We start from the raw sequence: 18,835 nt of genomic DNA, 5'->3' as shown, positions 1-18,835 counted from the left end.
CTTCCAGGCATGCACTGGTGACAGCTGACTTTATAACATTTTAGGTGCTCTGGAAATACCAATTTGGAGATTTAACAAAATTTTATCAACAATTTAAAATTCCAACTTCCCGTTTTTTTACTCTAATAATTTAAGTAATATTATATAAACTCCTCTTCCAAATAGTAATTCTGAAAGCATAAACATGCTAGAATACAAACATTTCTAATGTTAATTAAGTTAATAAGATTTTTCTTGTTTTGAATTCTATTTAGATTAATGTAAAATATAAAGGTTAATATTATTAGTGGTATTTTTTAATTGTAAGGCTCAAGTCTATGTAAAACTTCACTGTTAAAAGTTAAAAATAACACAATTTGAGGAAATAAAAAATTTAAACCATGTATTTTCTGGAATTCTAAGATAACTTCTTTAAGAATGAATCAATTAATATTCAGAAGTTGGCTTATTTAGCACTGAGAAATAAATATTAAACAAAAGCATTTCCATCTCCATTTTAGCACCTTACAGTATTGAGGTCAGCTTTTGGTTACTCACATGGACAAGTCCTAAGCTGGGAACAAAAATATGCTAGTCAAATCTCCTCCATTTGTTTCCACTACTAGTATTTATAGAACAGATTATGAATAATATGAGCATATTAGTTATCTGGCTGACATAATTCAAAGAGCAATGTTCTAAAATATTATGAAATATAAACAGTAGAAATGCTTCAAATTAAAAACGTACACTGTAGTTGCAAAGAGCTAAGATAGTCAATTCCTTAATCAACCTCTGGTTTTAACTTAAGCAAATATATTGAAAGTATGGCTGTAAAGCTAAGCTGCATAAGCCTTTTTTTCTAAATCTGTCTGCAGGCTTTAATGCTCAGATTTGAGATGGCATCCTTATTTGCTAAGTGCAAAAATGGTTACAAAAGAGCTTTTCTCACTTTGAGGATAAAAGCTAAAGTATTCTTTAATTTTGGTTACTGCCTGGTTCATCTCAGCACCATAATAGTTATTTGGCTCAAAACCAAAAAGTAGCAATACAGTGCTTACATGTCTATGGCTCAAAATTAGATGAAAAATTGCTGTTTTTCATCTCCAAAGCTATTTGCTGCACATTTTATAACCCTCAAGATGCCTTTTGTAATATGTGATAACAGAGCCAACTGCAGCATCTGCCTGGAAAGAGATTACTTTAATTATGGACTCAATGTCCTATTTTCTGCAAGTGATCCCTAGAGACAGGCTTCCTGCCGGAGGAGAGATGCAAGGATGCACATTAAAGCATACACGTCAGCCACGAAGAGGTGGATAAAGTGACACAAGGACACCCATAAACCGCCTTCATTTTCCTAGTCTGTAATGTGATGGAAGAGTCTATAGTGATAGGTTTTTAATTATTGCAGCATCTGTTGTTATGGACTTCTGATGGTAAGGGCAAGATGAGCTTAAAAAAGAGCAAAACCTTTGGCAAGTCTGTACAGGAAACAGACTATATTAAAAAGGTTTATTAAAACATCATTTTCTTTAAATTTTTGTTTCTAAATTGAAACATATATGTGCTTTATCAGTTACTTGCTATATTATTATTAGAAAGTGAAGCTAAGTGATGTTCTTGTCAACCCCAGTTCTGGATAACACATCAAGTGCCTCATTATTAAGAATTCATTTGCCATTCAGTATAATAGAGCTGCTCATAAAGAATTTCATTTAGAATCAATGTGCATGTCTTGTGTATTTCCATGGAAGTTCTTTATAATTTAACATTGATTAACATTATGAAGGACACTTAAAGCAAATTGTTACCTTGTTCATATTAATTATAGAATTAGACTCCTCGATGAAAGATGCTTTGAGAATGAGTATGTGGTTTTTCTTTTTAAAATTGTGGCACATACTCACATAGGATATTTGGGATTTCATCTGATTTCTCAAAAAGTATAATCATATTTTGCATTTTTAAAAGATGGGGGATTATAGAAAAGCAACCATGGGAATTAATTTTAAACTTCAAAAGAGGAATTTAAGGGATTTGGCATGGAATCATTTTGTGTGAGGGATGGAAAGATGGAACAGAAAAATGTACCTACAATCATATTAGGTGAAAACATCAAGTCTTTTAAATATTATACCAACTAGGACATTCATTATTTTCTGGTATAAAAATGAAATGCTATTAATATTTTTACACTTTGATAATGAAATCTAAGTAAATATATCTTTAGGGCATTTACAATGGTCGCATTTAACCTAAAAATTAAAACAAAACATTTGATTTTTTTTTAAATTAGACTTTCTAATTTATAATAAATGCCACATTGGAGAAATTTTTTAAAAAATACATTGAAATGGATAGTTTTACAGAGATTTTTGTATTGTATATCTTGTAAATGAACAATTGAGTCTATATTATCCATATATCATTAGAACTTATAAATAGAAGAGTTGCTTTGGTGTTTAAAGATCTTGGAAATAAGGAATTAAGGCAATATTTGTGGACTTAAGGGAAAATAGATACGTGCCTCTTTTGCCATCTTTGGAACATGTCACACACAATGTACTTAAAAGAGACAGCTTGTCTACAGCCATGCCACCCTGAACAAGCCCGATCCCGTCTGATCTTGGAAGCTAAGCAGGGTTGGGCCTGGTTAGTACGTGGATGGGAGACCACCTAGGAAGACCAGGTGCTGAAGGTTAAAAAAAAAAATAAAAAAGACAGCTTAACTACCTATCCTCTGAAGGTCTTTTCAGTTCTGTAATATAATGTACAAGCATATTTCAGGGATATTGTAGGTTTGCTTCCAGACCATTGCAATAAAGTGAACATCACAATAAAAAAAAAAAAAGAAGAAGAAACTGTCCTACGAAGTCACCAGTGCAAGGAAAATAATTCCTGATTTAAAATTTTATATCTTGCTATTAGAACATAGTTTCTTTATTTTCTAAAATGGACCTTAGGTATGTTGTGCAATCATATATTCCGTACAAATAATAGCAGGGAGAGATTTCTAAATGGCTCAGTTGGAGCAAGAAAAGATGACCTCTTCAAAGATCAAAGGAAATCAGAAATTTTTCTTGAGGAGTATTTATTCTGTAATTTCAATTCTATATTGCACTTAGGTAACTCCAAATCGAACTTTGAAAAAAATATATATTATATTTTTTAATCTAAGTGTTATATTAGAAATATATATATATTTTTCCTGCCAACTGCTTGTTTTAGACATTGTTTTCTGAGTTTTTTATAAAAATGTCAAGTTACTTTTGGCTTTCTACATTTCATTTTTGGGTCAGAATGCTAAATGCCTTAATTTGGACTTACAGTTTAAAAGATTGTTCTACGGCTGTACTAAAATATCAGTCCCTTATTATGGACATTTTACTTGTTTCCATTGTTCACTATTGTAATAGTTTATGATGAACAACCTTATAGCTAATGCTCTTTGCACACTCCTAACTATGAAAGTATATTATTGTCATGGTAGAGTTAACTATGAAGTCAACCTTACTAACTATGAAAGTATATTATTGTCATGGTAGAGTTAACTATGAAGTCAACCTTATTAAAATGAAAAGCTAAGCTATAGAGTCAACTTGATTAAAATAAAACCATATTTTGATTTTTGTACTAAGGCCAGCATCACAAAGATATAAAATGTTTTGTTTTAATTTTTAGGTAGTTAACTTTTCAACTTTTTATAGTAATAGTCCTATAGAATAATGTTTGATAGCTATTCACAAGTTCAATGCCAGTTTTGTTATCATGGTTCTAATTACCTAGTCACCACTTTAAGAAACATTGTCTCTCACGTTGCAGTATTTTTTGTTCTATTGTTAAATGGTTTTATTGATAAGTTTCAATACATTTCTTTTAAATGTCTGTTTCATAAGGTGAACTAATTCAATGGAAAAGCAACGCTTGCTGTCCCCTACCCAAAGTTCCCTGGAGAGCATAGCTTTGCCACTAATTAGTAGCAAGTGAGCCTCTTAGTTTACTGTTTATGTTTTTAAAAATCTTTGTTATTTCAGGTGTATAATTTGAATGTAACATTCTCATTTTATATTTTTTGAGAAAACATAGAGAATGTAAATTTCACTAGTAAATAAGAATTGGCTTTATTATATTATATAAATATTCACTTTCTAAATTCTTAATTGTGTAATGATTATAGGTCTTTAAAATTGTCACAAATAATGATATACACATTTTTCTGTTATTGCTCTTTTATTATATGGTTGTCGTTGTCTATTTTCTCTTTTATATTCTATTTAGTTTATACTGGAAAAGTGAATTCTTAATATATATATCCTTAAGCTTTTCCCAAAACAGTACAGACTGAGTCTTAGACCACATGTTTTATTACAAACACAAATGTGAGCATGATTAATATTGGCCATTTTAACCATGTAAAAGAATCTTTAAACTAATGTCTTTTTCATCTGGGTAAAAGTCAAATATTAATCAAAATTTGATTACATGGCTGAGAGTCGAATTTCTCAAATAAGTATTTGAAAATGGAAAAAAATTCCATAGCAAAATTGACTCAGAAATAGCTCTATAATATTTGTCTGCACTTCTACTAATTTCACTTTCATGAATAAATCTTTTCAGTATATTAAGTTGCTTCAGTGACAGTTGGATAGCTGAAAATTGGCGAAGGAAAATAATACTGAAAGATTCCAACATATTTCTAAAGGTTGCTAGAAAGATACAAATTCTTGTTTTATTTTTTTTTTACTATTTTTTAAATTACAATTAGTGGGGTGACATTTTTAATAAAATCAAATAGGTTTCAAGTGTGCAATTCAACAATATGTCATATGTATATTGCCTTGTGTGTCCACCATCCAAAGTTAAATTTCCTTCCATCACCAAATATTTTATTCCCCTTACCCCTTTCTTCTGTTAACCAGTAATCTGTGTCCATGAGTCTCTGTTTGTCTTGTTCGTTTGTTGCTTTCAGTTTTATATCCCACATATGCTTGAAATCTTATGGTTTTCGACTTTTTCCATCTGATTTATTCCGCTTAGCATGATAATCTCAAGATCCATCCACATTGTTGCAGATGGCAGTATTTCATCTCTTCTTATGGCTAATAGTCCCTTGTATATATGTACCATATCTTCTTTATCTGATCATCTATCGAAAGATCCTTGGGTTGTTTCCATGTCTTGGCCACTGTGAATAATGCTGCAGTGAACATCAGGGTGCATTTGTTTTTACAGATACGTGTTTTCAAATTTTGGGGGAAAATACCCAGAAGAGAGATTACTGAGTCATATGGTAATTCTATTCTTAGTCTTTTGAAGGCAAGCTCTCATTTCAAAGATGAGGAAACTGAGACCCAGAGAGGTTAATTCAACATCACTGAGCTAGATGGTGACAGCCCGCAGTAGAACTCAACCAAGTCTTCTACTTCCCTCTTCACCACACCATGCCCATCCTTCTGCTCATAGGCCGTCTGGGCTCTCGGGAGGGCATTGCAGGCTGAGCTCCACATTTCTGCTCTCCATCCTTTTTTCACATATTGATAATGCAACAAACACAGTGAAGCGTTACACTTAAACACTATCATACTGACCCTTGATTACTGATGAAAATAGGGAGATTTTATTTGGATTTATTAATTCACATTGATTTATATTCTGGGTTTTCAAGAAAAGTTTAAGTTCAGGTAACTATACCCCTTCCAATAAGGTCATTCATTAAATGTAAGAACTAACTTATAAACATCTAAAATTTAATTTTCGTTTATAAGTCAACCAGAACAAACTAGCAAATCAGAAAAAAGCTTTTGTTGGATTATCCAACCTTATTTTTATTTAGGAATATATGATTCCCCAAGTGTCTTTTGGTGTGCCATCTACTATCCTAGGCTATTTACTTCATTTTCATTTAATCTTTATAAGAATCTTATGAAATAAGCAGAATTATTACCATCATTTTACAGATGAGAAATCAGAGGCTTGAGCAATTAAATAGCTTTCACATTACACAGCTAGTTTCTATAGCTAATAGAGGCAGCATTGTAGCTTAGGTTTAACCCCAGCCAATTGGTTTTTTTTTTTTCTTTTTAAAAAAGTGTTTAATTTTTGAGCCATGAGTGACATATACGACATTGCATATATCAGGTGTACATGGTGATTTGATACATTTATGTGTTGTGATGTGATTACAACTATAATGTTAGGTAACACTTTAGCATGTCACATAATTATTATTTCTTTCACTAACACTTCTTTTACAATCACATAATTATCATTTTTGTGGTGGGAACAATTAAAATCTAGTCTCTTAACAACTTTGAAGTTTGTGACAGTATTATTGTCTACAGTGACTATGCTGTACATCAGATCTTCAGGACTTATGTATTTGCTGGTTGCAGGTGTGTACCCTTAAACCGCATCTCCTCAATTCTCCCACGCCCCCAGCCCCTGATAACCACCAGTCTACTCTATTCCTTAGAGTTTGGCTTTTTTAGATTTCACTAATCAATACTTTTCCAAAGCCACACAAAATTGATTATTATTATATGAAAAGGGAAAACAAGAAAATTAAAGAAGCTCTTAATTAAAAATACTATGGTCTGGAGTTTATATATATGGAAATAGTTAATAAATTGATTAGTAAGCATTGTTTTGAGTGTTTAGGAAAACCACTATTGGGGAAAAAAGAAAAATTTAAAAGAAAAGGAAAAATCATGGTCTTCTGATTCATTAAAGGAGTCAAACCGGCATGTTACAATAGAAAAATAGAGAAAAGGAAGGTAAGTAAAATACAGAGGACAGAGATCTTCAACCTTCTTCCTTTTCTTAAAGACCTTCTTCCTGATACATTACTTGCACTCCAAATTTAAGATTTGTCTCGCTATGCTCATGATATAAGTTTCAGTTTTCTGGACTCATCTGGAAAATTCTCTTATGTGGAAAATCCAATTTTTTAACTAAGTCCAAATAATGAAGCATTTTTTCGTGTATGTATATACTAACTTTTAAAAATATGTGTCTTCTCCTTAGAATAAGTCAAGACAAAAGTAGATTGACTCATTAAAGTTCTGATGTCATTGTCTTCCCTGCCTCAGTTTCCCCATCTGAAGATAAAGTTACTTTTATTTAGAAGAAAATCATAAAGAATTTTTTTAGTGTATGCCTTCTTGATATTCCTGGGTCTCAATAACTATAAAGATACTAAACATTGTTACTCGGCTATTATCTTTTTCTCAATTCCCATGCAGTTTTAATGAGAAATTTCAAACTGATAAGGATGTGGATGTTACCATGTAATAAGAAACAAAACAAAAGAAAACACGAATCAGAGGATCACAGAGGATAACTGGCCATGTATGTAGCAAGAGAATAGGTTTTCAGTAACCTTCCAGGGAGATTAATGGCACATTTACTTTAACATCCTCATTATTGACCCGAAACAAGGGAAAACAGCAAGTTAATTAAATTCTCAAATGATGCTAAATGGAGAGGTATTTGTTACTAAATACCAGTAAGGAACAAGGCGAAATTCAAAAGATCCCTAGAGAATGTTGGAGATAGGAAATGACAAAATTGAAGCTTAAAAATGCAAGCAAATACATTTAAAGAGGAAGTAATTTTAAACACTGATATTAGATAATCTAGAATTAGAATGCAATAATGAAAAAGAGGTTTTAAAGTGATATTAAGCAGAAACTGAGATAGAAGCTTGAAATATAGTTAAAATGCTACCGTATTTAGGACCTTCGCGTTCAGATTCTGCATAAAGGATTGGATAAATACTCTTTGCTGATGAGACCTCATTTTGAGTCCTTTGATTACAGATTATAAAGCAGTAAGAAAAAGATTAGTCTGTGTTATATGTATGCAAATACCCGACAGCCCAGGAAAATTCAGAGCTAGCCAGCTACAAGCTACAATAAAAGGCCGCTTTTCCCTCAAAATATGTCTCTTACCTGTCTGAAGTAGTGCATGAGTTTCTTTAGAGTCACCACTTTTAGTTAGATTGCTATTCCAACTGTGCCCATTGTCCATTGATTACCTGTGAAGAGTAAATCTGGAAATAAACTTGTTTGGACTCTTTAGCAGCCATGTAGCAGAGGCAGGACTTTGAGTAGAGGGGGCAGGAAAGATGAATGTGTGGCATGGGATCTGCACAGGGTCACAAGGGCCAGGTGGGGCCAGATAGTGTCACCCTGGGCAGCTTGAGGGACTCATTTCTGATGACCTAGGAACAAAAGGTGATTAGGGGGCACTCACTAGGTAGTAACTGGGGGGAGGAGGGTAGTGAAAGTCACTTGAACTCAAATGTTTTCTGATTCACACACGAAAGCAAAGTTAAGTGGCTGTGGCCACAGCTACCTATTTCCTGCGGGGCCTATGTCTGCAACAAGGCAAAACCATTTGAATAACTGGCCTCATTCTTACCAGCTTATTCTTTATGAGAATGCTATTAGCTTATTCAAGGACTTTAAGGCAGGATCATTATATCATTCACTGGATAAGTTCATAATTTGGGCACTAAAAAAAAATTGCTATGGGTTTAATACCTGAAATGTGTTTCCCTCTGGATGGAAGAAATTTTAGGGGTCAAAAATTTTCTTTTTTAATTCTGCGTTATTTTTCGTCTGCCAAGGTAATTCCACAATGAATTAATTCTGCTCAATGAAGTTTTTCTTTTATAAAATTGTTTTAATGCCAGACATTTCTGGTTTTGAATATTGTACCAGAGGCATTTATTTACAGTCTGGTTTGAACCTCTTAGCATAACTTACGATGAATTAATGACTTGTTATTTACTGCTCAACCACTCTGCAGAAGTGATTTATAGGATTGCACTATGCACTGGTGGTTACTTTGCAGTCTCTGTGCTGGCTGTCTCATCGATATCATTAAATGAATTCACAGTGACACAGCTCTGCTACTGTAGTTTTTGATATGAGGGATAACTGAACATAAATCAGGACTTATGTTTAATTCATAAGATGTACCAATCTCTCATGTAGGCGTGAGTTAGGTTAGAGGATGTCACAAATGTGTTTTACAGTACCTCTTGTGATTAAACCCAGGCTCTTCCATATGACTCCATGAACCAAGTAAAAATAATAAGTTGCTCTACACAATGCCATTTTTCTGATGAATGCAATTTATTTTATTATTTAAGTATGATTGGTTTCTATTGTCCCACAAGCAGGATATATTTTAGAAAGTAACACTGAAAGAACTATAATGAAAGAACAGTTACTTCAAGTTCGTAATTCTTGTATATTCTCTAAGTAATTACAAATGAATTAATAGCTACAATTTATTTTTTAAATTTTTTGCATAAGGTTTTAAAAAACAGTATAACAACATGTATGCTGAGTCAAAATAGTTTTATTTTTAAGCCTTAAAATTTATTTTCAGTAATAACTTAAAAAAATGACTAGTTATGGAAGATTGAGCCTGCTTGTCTTTCTTTGTTAGTCCAGTCTAAGAAAAGGAAAATATTACAGCTTACTATACAGCAAGGAAAGTCAGTTCCTTGCTTATTTGGAAGCAAATAATTATACAGAAAACAGAAATCAAGATATATTTATATGTCGGTTTTCTTAAAAAAAAAGGAGGAATTAACTCTCCTGGTGTCAGGAGAAATTTACTGGCATTGGTATTATCATTGCTGCATGCCCCGTATTTATTCTTTGAACCAAACACTGTGAGTGCACTGTAATCCATGCAGAAGATGTGAGTTTTTCTCCTGGAGAGAAGAGTAATCTGGCTCCAGCAGTGCTGCGACCAGGGGCGCTTGGATAATGGCGAGATTGCCAGGTTGTCGAGCCCCGTCACTGGCCCGCTGTGTATCCTGTGATCAGCTCTACTGAATGTCACAAAGAAAAAATGTGACATGTTTCTGCCAAAGAAAATAATTCCAACGTATGCAAGAAATTGACACAAATGTTCTTCCTCCTTTCTCTGGTTCCAGTTGATTAGACCTAGCTTGAGGTCGTGATGATTTTAAGACCTACTTATTTGGATCTTGCTCTGAAAAGAAGATGGATGAGCTGTTGCTTTCAAGGCCGAGTGACAAAAGGATGAGAGGAAATGACATTACTTAGTAGTGTAATAAGTAATTGATTTCATAACGCTTGGGGCAAAGGGCAGAGTAAATGTACGCATGAGAGCAGAGGAAGCCTCCGGCATGTCAGCAGAGGAAAAGAAAGTAAGCACACAAGTATGGGAGAATAGGGTGCCTCGGAGGGGAAAAATTACTAAAGAAGAGTGGTCGGTAGCAGCAGGATAATTGAATAGTATTTTTTTGGTATGAATTGTGAGATTAAAAATTTATTAAAAGTAGAGAATTTCCATAAACAATATCAAACAGAAAATCTACTTCCTGGAATTTGTTATCATTTAGGAATCGGTTCCATTACACACAAGAGAAAACCTGAGTTTTAGTGGCTTAAAAACATATGTATGTTTTTGCTCAATGAAGAAGTCATTAATGTCACACGTCCCCCTATTGTGTGTTTCTGCTGTTTGTGATCACAACAGGGATCCTCTTTTAGCCATTTCTTTCAGAGTTTTCCATTTCTCTACATAACATGCTTACTTTGGTAATTCTTGGTTTTTCCATGGCAGGCATTATCTCTTGACTTTCCACAATAGAAGGCTAGATTCTTATTTGTGATTTTGGTTGGATCAATATTAGTGGCCTATATATAATATTGATTATGTAAATACCATTTGCAGCCGGGTCATACACTGTACTGTATTTTCTCTTCCTTTTCAGACGATAAGTGTTTGTTTTCCCTAGAATTAATACTTTTCTTGCTTTTTAATTTACTTTCTTTTCTTACTTGTTTCTCCCCTAATCGTGTAAACCTCCTCTCTACACATTCAGACCCATTAGGTTTTCCATCAGTTTAAACTTCTTGTAGGAATCTTTCTTGGAGCCTCTGGCCTGTCCTCATCTAGACTGCTGCTCTTTAGGCCAGCTGCAGAGCGGGTACCCAGGCATCTCCCTCACCCTCTCGCTTTGGTTCTCCAGTTTCCTTTATTTACATATTCCTCTTTCTTGATATCTCCCGGCAACTCCTCCTTCTCTTTTGTTGTTGTTTTGTTATATGCATCTTGCAATAATTTCCTTAGTAAAAAGTAAGTTTTGAGACTTTGTTGGTCTGAAAATGTCTTAAGTCTACCCTCTTGATTGACGGGTTGACTCTGTATAGAATTTTAAGTTGGAAATGTTTCCCTCAGAATCAGAAGGCAATGCTTCAGTGCCTTCTGACCCAGATGTAGCTTACGAAGACCAAGACCATTCTGATTCGTGACCCTTCTTAGGGTCATTTCTTCTTTACAAATGTGTAGGATTAGTGGAATTTCATCATGATGTACATTGTTTTGGTTCTGTTCTTATTTATTGTGTTAGAACCTCATTGGGCTCTTTCATCTGCAGATTTTATTGAATTGTGTGACTGAGGATTTATTCCATTCCCAAGACTATTTTCTCTCTTCTTTCTGGAATACCCCTATCATGACATTTGACATTTTGGAAAGATCCTCTAGCTTTTTACTTTTTTTTTTGCTCCAATTTTTCCTTTGTCTTTTTGCTCTAACTTCTGAATGATTTCCTCAGCTTTATCTTCCAAATCTTTATTGATCTTTCAGCTCTGCCGTAGTACTTCAAATTTCTAATACATTTTTCCTTTTGAATATTCCTTTTTTTATAGAAATATTTTAACAGCACCATTTCTTTTCTTTGTATTCAGGTGTAAACTCTATTTTCTTTATATTTTTCCTTCTTATTTGTTTTAGTCTCTCTTTCACAATAGAGAATTTTCTCAAAAGTCTAGTGATCTGCGGCTATAGGACTTACAAAATCACTCAGCAGTTCTGTGGGGGAAGTGTAGGGGTTAATGAGAGAGGTCTGGTGGTGGTTGTCTTCACTGTAGATTGATCTGGTTTGGCTAATTCTCTGAGAGTCTCAGATTTTAGTATTCTTAGATTTCTCCCTTAGGTAAGTCAGAGTCTCCAAAAAGTGTGTTCCAGTCTCTTTAGGGAGGGTATACACCTCGTTTCCAGCCTTACGGCAGCCAAGTAGAGAAAGAAAGCTGGGATCTCACTCAGTATGTAAACTTTCATTTATCCCTGTTTTCAGCATGGTACCCTGCCCTCAAATGTGCCTGGTGTTTCTGGAGAATAAACCCCTATTCTTTTTCCTGGTGTGATGAGGGCCTGTTACCAAGTTGCATAGAACTATTACCGAGTTGCACAGAGGAGAGGAACTCTTCAAGAAAGTTTCTTAAATAAACTTCAACAAAGAGCTTCTTTTCAGTCTCATTCTCATTCTAACTTCATCTAAGGCTACTAATTTCTGAGTCTCAGCTGACCCCACTGCCGACTCAGGTTTCTGTGTTTTTCTGTGTGCTAGATTTCTCAAATTTTGATGTTGTCATCTCTCCTATCTTCTTGGACCTTTGAGTATATGCCTTTTTAAGAGACCCTTTGCTATATTTTAGTGAGGTTTCAGAAAGGAGTGGAAATTGATGTTTTCATTCAATCCACCATCTTTAAAACCTGACAACTTCTCAGTTATCAATTAAAACTCAGCTCAGATATCACCTCTCAGATTAGGAGTCCTTTTTTTATGCTGCCATTGCACTTACTTCATTCCATTATAATTGTCATTTCATGTGTCTCTATTAGTCATCAAGGTCATTCACTTGAAAGCTGTGTATTATTTGTCTTCCTATCTCCAGCACTTGGAGGGAGCCCGTAACACAGTAGGTACCAGGATATACTTGTTAAGTGAATGAGTGAGCATGGATTTTAGGATACTCAGGAAGAGGCACTCTTCCTGAGTTAGTCTGTCCTGAAGAGATTACACTGACTGAGGATTTAGTTGTAGTTGTAGTTGATTTTTAAAGCCAAGAAAAAGATAAATCGATTTTTATTTTTTTAAAGAGATTACTTTTTAGATTTTCTTGATGATTATTCAGTTCACTCTTTGTTTTTCTTCTTTTTTTTCAGAATATGATTGTCTGTGAGAAAGTACTTACAAGGAACTTCATTCTGCCTTAATACCAAGGATAATTGCTCTAACAGTAGACTAAAACTGAAGTCCCTTCTTTCCTCTCTCCAATAATTATGGATAGATATCCCACTCTTCTAGCACTTACTTCAAATGTTAGTGAAATGGTTCATTCTTTCTCTTTTTTGAATACATATTGTAGTATTATGCCCTCCTTGCCTGAAAAATTAAGCATGACTTTATTTAAATTAATATATATATATATACTATATTTTTCTTACCAATAAGTAGAGCAGTTTTTTTCAAGATGAATAGAAATTCTCTGCAGATATAAAACCTAGATTCCTCTTTACTTAGCAACTCAAAATCCACATGTTCTCTTCTACATGTTTTCTCTTTTGAGCTGGAAAACAAGTTTTATAAATTATAGTGGGTCATGTTCATTCCCATAGAATATCTGATGAGAAAGGCCCCTGAGAAAGTATTCCATTGTCCCTTCTAGCCCCTCCTTGCTTAGTCAGCATTTTTCTAGACATCACTGTGACCATATCCACATATCCTTTAAGTAAAAGCCAACCATGCCTTATTCTCCATTTTAAAAATGGCTAGGTGATCAATTAAAGCGACTTTAGTAAATTAAAAGAACCTATGACCCAGGAAAATGTGAATAATCTTCATGTGTCCCAAGATTAAGCCATCCATCGTCATACCAGTGGCTAATAAAAGAACCCTTAGATTAAAATCCAAACAGCTGGAAGTTCGCTGGTATATGCAAGAAAATTTGGGAGTGTACCCACTCCTTCCTCTAACATGCACTCTGGTACATTGTTTTAAATATTTAGACCAGGGGAATAGAACATTGAAAATAAGGGCAGAGTTCAAGTATTGATGAAAGTTTGACAAATTTGAAAGTTGGCAACACATACAGTTGCCTTTTGTATACTTTTATGAGTGTATGTGCTTCTATATATGTACACACATGTTGCATATGTTCATATATCTAGAGTTTTTTTTAAAAAGCGTTGATTCTTGTTAAATTAGATTTTAATTCTCTACATATATTGAGTCTTCTACTGCTTACAAAACACTTTCATATTTGTTGTCTGACTTGATCCTCATATCGACCTATGAGCTAAGCAGGACAGCTATTGTTCTCATTTTACAAATGAAGAATGTAGCTCTTAGACAGGTTATACTACTTGCCCAGCTTCTTTCACCCAGACTGTTAGTGGCAAAACTGAGAGTAGAAGCTAGTTCTCTTTTCTTAGACCTTGAGTTGCTTCCTGACCATGAGGTTTTTTCTTTTCTTTCTTTCTTTCTTTTTCTTTCCTTCCTTCCTTCCTCTCTCCCTTCAGCCCTTCCTTCTAGCTACTATTCCTTCCTTCCTTCCTTCCTTCCTTCCTTTTCCTTTCCTTTCCTTTCCTTTCTTTTTCCTATTTCCTTTCCTTTCCTTTCCTTTCCTTTCCTTTCCTTTCCTTCCTTTTCCTTTCTTTCCTTTCTTCTTCTCTCTCTCTCTCTCTCTCTCTCTCTCTCTCTCTCTCTCTCTCTCTCTCTTTTTTTTTCTTTTTCTTTTTAACTAAACCCGAAGGAATATACATTAGCTACCTGGTTAGCACTTTTAAATTCTTTCATGAAAAACAAGTTTCTGCTAGATTGCCTTAGCAGCAACCATTGCACATCATTCGTCTGTGATCATTTGCTCATTCCCCAAATTAAAAATATCTTGGCTGGATATGATGTGTAGTACAAAAATGGAGAGAAACTACATTATGAAGAACCACCCTGCATTAAATAACTTGAGTAAGCTGTTTTCTAACTTATTTTTTCAACTAATATTTACGATTTAGGAGTTTCATTTGTTAGCAAGAAATAAGCTATTACTATTTCCTACATTATTTCTTAGTGATGTCATGTATTAGTTATTAGATCTATCTAAAAGATTTGTTTCATACTCCTTATAAATTATTTGTGGATGCCCAGACATTGCAGAATCGGGTTTGGTAATACTATGCATTATTTATTATTATATTCTTTAAATATATCCTAACCTGGAAATTGTGTGTGGATTTTACATTTACATAGCTAATATATGCATTGTTGCTGCCATGCAGTAAGAAAAGCTTACCTGACAGGCTGTGACCTGCATAGTGTAACAGGCATTATTTATAATTTGTCAGAGATTCATATGGATTTCTTTTTAGACCACTATTTAGTGCCATTCTATATGAAATAGAAAAGATGTCCAGCAACAACATTCAGATGAAATTTGAGATTTATCCTCATTAATATTTTGGCTTTGTTATCAATCATGATGACATAATTTACAATAATTCTCACATGTCCTTGAAATAACCTTTTTCTTAACCCCAAACTGAATCAAATAATTCTTATATGTCTTTGAATTAACTTTTCTCTTAACCCCAAACTTTTGTAAAATTGTCAATAAACAAATGCAAATCTCAAAGATAAGATGTGAACACCTTAAAAATATTCCGACTGTAGGAGATTTTTTCTCCTACAAGAAGGGGAAATAAATGGGTGTGATAGACTCTGTCTCTTCTGGCAAGAGTGAAGGTGAAGCTAATTACATGATGGAGGTCTCCTTTCCGATTACACATTATTTGAAGATCTTAAACACAGAACTCAAAGATTCTCAGTTTTCATAGCCTTGAGATATTTTTGGGTGCAATTTTCACCCTTTATAAATATTTCCACCTTTTAAAATAGCTAAGGAACCCCAATTTCTAAAGCATTTTCTGTAACTGCATCTGTTGCTAGGAGAGGAGCAGAAGAAAAAAATGACAGCATCTTAAGATCTATAACCTTGACAGTTCCTGTTGTCCTGGAAATGTAAGTCAAAGTCGTCATCAAGTCCCATAATGATCTTCACCCATTATAATTTGCAGAAGTGCCTGGAAAAAATTTTTATGTCTCTAAGTTCCTTCTAACCTTAGAAACTAGATATTGAACTGTAATCTAAGCAATCTGATAACACAATTTGAGTATCTACCCCCCACAGAACGTAGCAAAAGACATACTTAGAAGGTGCCAAAGAGTATTTCTTGAATCAACCATTGGACTGCTAGGCAAAATCATGACGTTAGTCTCATAAATTTTCAATTATCACTTCATTCGTGTGTCTTTTATTACCTAATACTATGTTAATCACCTGATTCCAACCTCTAAAAGTTTATTATATAAGGAAAACGTATGAAGTATATTAAAGATACCTAGCATATGAAGAAACATTAAGTGAAGGCACGAATTAAGCAAGTAAAGAAAGAGTTAATATGTATTTAAAAGCACTAGATATATTAGTGTTTTAATCATCATCATGAGTATAATACTATGAACAAAAGATAAATGCTTTTAGTGAAATGGCAGGTGAAAACAACAATTGGGAATGTGAATTCGAGTAGGAATAAAGATGGAGTATTTTAGTACTGCAGTCATAAAGTTGGAAAGGGTTTTAGGAAAAAAGCAAAACCTTGGTTTTCATATATGTATGTGAGTAATTCCATTTTGACCCAAATTTAAATTCACTTCGAAATAGGGTCTGGGAATGTTCATCCTACATATTGATTGGAAATATGAAAATAACACCTTACAGGGTATATTACCTGTGAAACAAATGCTATTGATTTACTGCATTTTAAAGACTTCCAGCATTCTTAAATAGTTTTTTATTGTGACCATGGTTACTTTGGAGGCTTTGTCTTTGTTTTAGTCAGTAAAACAAGCATTGCAGAAATTCTGATATCTGTACTTCACATGAAAGGTACGCTTTTTAAATCCCCACTTGGATATTTCAGATGTAGTTATATACCTATCACCGAAGCCAATCCAAGCCTTTAAATGGGACTGGCACTCTGATTTCATAAGGAGACTTGCAATTATGTCGGTACTTAGAAGCCTAGTTTATTTTCCTAGGGATTTAATGCACAATGCTAATATTATCCTTTGCTACTAAACAAAATGCTTCTCCAAATTTCACATTTGGGCATCTTGAATTTATGTGACTTTTATAGCATGTCTACATTTAAATTACTTTCAATTCTGGTGAACCTTGGTCTAAGACTAAATCCAATATGTGAAAATCCAAGTTTATAGGAAAAGACCAATTAGAGGATTGTGATTTGTTTATAGTAGTAATCCTTTAACTAGCAGTCTCCCTTGTGCACTTAATATTTGAATGCCCTTGTGCACCTCTTCAGGAATGTATGCATAGTGCATATAAGGCAAATACCAATTTTACTTTTGTTTATTTGGTCATATCTTAATTGTATTTTGTTACTGAAAATAACAATTTTTAGCATGTAATTATTTTTTCCCTCTAAAAAGTTTTTCAGGAATCTGTGGCTAAATTTTGAATCCGGCAAATTGTTTCTTTTCTTTTCCTCCTGAATTTATGAAAGTTATTCATTTCTCATATTGCTCTTGCCTTTGTTTTCTTACTTAATTTCATTCATGAACAACTTTTCCCTCTAAACAGTAAACTCTGACCAAAAGTAATTTATTCAGTAATTCAGCAGATATGCACTGACCATCCACTATGTGTCATGGATTATGCCAAACCCTGGAAATATACATCAGGGAACAAAGAGAAGTAAAATAAAATTTGTATTATTATTATTATTATATTAAATCATAATTATTGTGGCTAACATTTACTGAGCACTTACTATATAGCAGGCTCAGTGTTTTATGAGGATAATTTCTTTAAATCTTCACAACTCTATGAGGTATGTACTATTACTGGTGAGGCACAGAGAAATTAAATCATTTATTCATATATTTTACCCCAATAAGTAATCAAATTTATACTCAGGTATTCAGATCCCAGAGCTTGTGCTCTTGATCGCCAACTATACTTGCCACAAATAGAATAATTAAAATTGTGACAAATGCTGTGAAGGAGAAGTGAAAGCTATAATGAGTAGATATAACAAGGAATTTGATTTAGTCTAGAAGATAACGAAGACCTGTCTGAGGAAGATGTTGAAGATGAGACCTCAGAGATGACTAGGAGTTGGTCTGTGGAAGAGAATTCCCCCAAAGATAATTGCATAGCACATGCACATATCCTGAGGTAGGAAATGGTTAGGTTGTTAGAGGAACTGAAATAGGCCTTAGGCTATGAATGGGATAGGTAATTAAGGAGTACTACAGAGCAGCATATACCACCACCCAGCACTGGTCTCTCCTCACAGAAGCACAATTTGTTGAACAATAGAACTTTGCCATTGTTCTAAATATAGTTGCTTCCTATGTAACCAGATCTATTTATATAAAATACATATTACTGATAAACAATGCAAGATTTGAAACTAGGAATATTATTGCTAGCTATGTGTTCCCCACTTAAGATTGAAGAGACCTAAAGATACAAAGTATTTGAATCTATAAACCAGTTATGTAAGGTAGATAATTCTGACATGATTTCAGTTTATTATTACTAATAAGAGTGTAACCACATGGGTGTTTTTATTGCTCTTGTAAATTATAACTTATTACTAGATGTGGTAGTCATGGCAGCCCAGAGAATGTGAAAAGCAAGGAGAAAGGAGGGGATAGTTCTGACACCCATGCTCAGGAAACTCACCCTATGGCAGAGAATGGCTAGAGGCTCTAGGCCAGACAGGGGACAGCACAGGCCAAGGGACACTGGAGTTTTTCTCAGTTGGAGCCCAGTGACACATCTGGTCAGCCGACACTGGGAACCTAGGGAAGAGTGGTTTGGTCTGGGACTCTTTGCTGTGGGTGATGGTGGTGTAAACTTCATGAGGGCACAAAACATCTCATGTTCACCACTTTATCACCAGTGCCTGGAATAGTGCTTGGCATTATAAC

General features: G+C 34.0%; 1 protein-coding gene and 1 pseudogene across 1 annotated transcript in view; both read left to right on the top strand.

Moving 5' to 3' along the window:
- The window catches only part of RELN (reelin), a 458,093-nt gene that overhangs the window by 144,115 nt on the left and 295,143 nt on the right, over positions 1–18,835 (top strand). The gene's annotated exons all lie outside the window — the stretch shown is intronic.
- On the top strand, positions 2,565–2,683 carry LOC120592051 (uncharacterized; annotated as a pseudogene).

Source organism: Pteropus medius, unplaced genomic scaffold (assembly GCF_902729225.1).
Source record: "Pteropus medius unplaced genomic scaffold, Ma_sr-lr_union100, whole genome shotgun sequence".
NCBI lineage: Eukaryota > Metazoa > Chordata > Mammalia > Chiroptera > Pteropodidae > Pteropus > Pteropus medius.
Note: the sequence above shows the minus strand (reverse complement) of the source record. Positions and strands in the feature narration are given on the sequence as shown.